At 42.1% G+C, this 2,594-nt stretch overlaps 1 pseudogene; it reads left to right on the top strand.

Moving 5' to 3' along the window:
* Window positions 1–428: 428 nt before the first annotated feature.
* On the top strand, window positions 429–2,284 carry LOC113617671 (60S ribosomal protein L5 pseudogene; annotated as a pseudogene).
* Window positions 2,285–2,594: the final 310 nt, after the last annotated feature.

Below are 2,594 nucleotides of genomic sequence, written 5' to 3'. Positions count from 1 at the left end.
CTCTCACTGCTGTGGCCTCTCCCGCTGCGGAGCACAGGCTCCGGACACGCAGGCCCAGCAGCCATGGCTCACGGGCCCATCTGCTCCGCGGCATGTGGGATCCTCCCGGACCGGGGCACGAACCCATGTCCCCTGCATCGGCAGGCGGACTCCCAACCACTGCGCCACCAGGGAAGCCCTAGATTTTTTGATGGCTCTTTATTTCACCATTTTTGGTCAGAATAATTGTTAAATATTCTAAAAATGTCTAAATTTTTTTTTTTGGTTAACAATAGACAACTTTATTTTCAAATAAGACTTGTTTGGTTTCAAGTTCTTGCCGTGTGACTTTGACCGAACTACTTCACCTCTGTAAGAGTCAGTTTCCTTAACTTTAAGAACTGAGATAATAATACCTACAATCAGTGTTGTAATGATTGCATGAAGTAATGGTGTCCAGCTTTCAGGAGAACACGCGATCTATGGTAAAAAAATCCACAAATGATAGTGGCTATGAGGATGATAAGTGAATGCTCTTCGTGCAGAGGAAGGCACAGGGTAGGTGGTAGAGGAGGAAATCAGTGTGTTGGGAATATGCAAGTTTGGAGCACACATGAAAGCAACAAAAGGAAATACTTTATTTAAAGATTACAGTGATAAGCAACAGAAAAGAGCTCCAACAAAATGTATAGCCAGTAGTGAGATAGGCTTTGCTGACATGTACATCACATGCCCAAACAAACACACACTCATTACCTCTTACCCACGTGCATATGCACATATATACATATAAAGTCACATACACACACCACACCCATGTATATACTCATCCACATACGATCATTTATATATAGATATGTGTAATGCATGGCTTGGAAAGCTATTGATAGTGAGGCTTTCAAAACTATGTGTTTAGCATAATCAGTCAACCTGTCCTAGTTTTACTGCCAGAAGTGTCCCTGGCTGTTTCCAGAACAATTCTATCCCAGATACAGGTCATTCACTTGACTATACATTGCATTGTCCTCGTAAACAAGCTTCTTTCCTTTCTGAGGCCCATGTGGTCTCTGTGGTCTTCTATTTTTTAATCTGTTAAAATACTTTGAAGTTCAGCTTTGTGGATTTGACATCCAGCTCTCACTGGAACCTAGTAGTGGTTTCCTATTTCTGGTTTATTGCTGAAGAGTGATCAAAAAGAGAAAGCATTAGGGCAAGGTCACTCCAATACACTAAAAAAGAAATATATCGATGGTGAACATTCCAAGGCAAAAAAAAAAAAAAAAGAGGGCTCTCTCTCTTTCTCTCTCTCTCTCTCAGGGTGATTTCCTGTCTCTGTCCTGTCTTAGAAAATGAGCTATAATTCTCTGAACTATTTGCCACATTACTTACTTTATCAACCATGATATTGCCATCTTTCTATCTGCTTGTAATTAAAGAGAAGAGTCTCTGAATGTCACCAGGACACTGGGGTACAGGCAATGGGACTTGTAAGCTGCTGTAGCAAGATTTTGGTTAAAATTTCCTGCTACTTTAAAACCCCACTACTCAAAAAAACAAAAACAGAAACAAAACCCATCTAGTAACACTTTACCCCCCAAAGTGCTGCTAAACCTGCAGATCTGTGCCAAGCTGCCAACATGAGTGTCTGTTCAGACAGATGACGTTTGTACAGTCTGTCAAGCATAAAACCTACCTGCGAGTACAATATAGGAGAAGATGAGAGGGGAGAACTGATTATTATGCTCAGAAATGCTTGGCGATCCAAGATAAAAGTAAACACATCCAAATACAGGATGGTCGTGTTACCAACAGAGAGGGCATTTGAGAAGGGTTTGTGCACATGAAGCTCCAAAGTAAAGTGTGAAGTTTCCCCTGACAAAGAGTGCTGTGGCTCATGGTTTTGGGTCCTGCATGCCTGCTGTGGGCCAGCACTACTTCTTAATCTGTTTGGTGTGGATCCAATCTATGAAGGTCAAGTGGAGGCAGGCAAAGACGAATACAAGGTAAATGTAGTCAAGACCAGCCTGGTGCCTTTGCAAGCTGCTTGGCTACAAGCCTCACCAGAATGATCCCTGGAAACACACCTTTTGGGGCTCTGGGGGAGCTGTGGATGGATGCAGATTCAACCCTAACAGCACCAAATGATTCCTGGGTTATGGTTGAGAAAGCAAAGAATCTAATGCAGAAGCACTTTGTAAGCACATCAAGGAAAGAAGATAAAGGAGTTTATAAGAAACCATTTTCTCTATACATTAAGAACAGCATAACGCCAGACCTGTTAAGCATAACTCTCTCAAATTCCTAAAACAAAAACAATCTGATCAAGTCTGATCAGTTACCATCCGGTCTAGAATATCGCTATGGGACACATTTTAAAGAGGGCTTCCTAGGGTATAGACCCATGAGGCAATCAGTTGTTGTCACCAGAGCACCATTACAGGACATAAAATGTGACAACTTCTGAATCTTAGCAATAATTCATTTTCTCCTCACTCTAAATGAGGTCAGTGAAAAGCCGATACTTGGGCTGGGCCTCAAACCGTCATTTTAATAAAAGCATACATGTAACTATATATGAATGGGAGTTGACGACCTCAGGGCTCTGGCCCTCTGTC

Source organism: Aethalodelphis obliquidens, unplaced genomic scaffold, assembly GCF_003676395.1.
Source record: "Aethalodelphis obliquidens isolate GAN/ISIS:26980383/991018 unplaced genomic scaffold, ASM367639v1 scaffold4, whole genome shotgun sequence".
In the NCBI taxonomy this organism is placed as follows: Eukaryota; Metazoa; Chordata; class Mammalia; order Artiodactyla; family Delphinidae; genus Aethalodelphis; species Aethalodelphis obliquidens.
The sequence above is the reverse complement of the archived record's forward strand: the minus strand, read 5'-3'. Positions and strand labels throughout refer to the sequence as shown.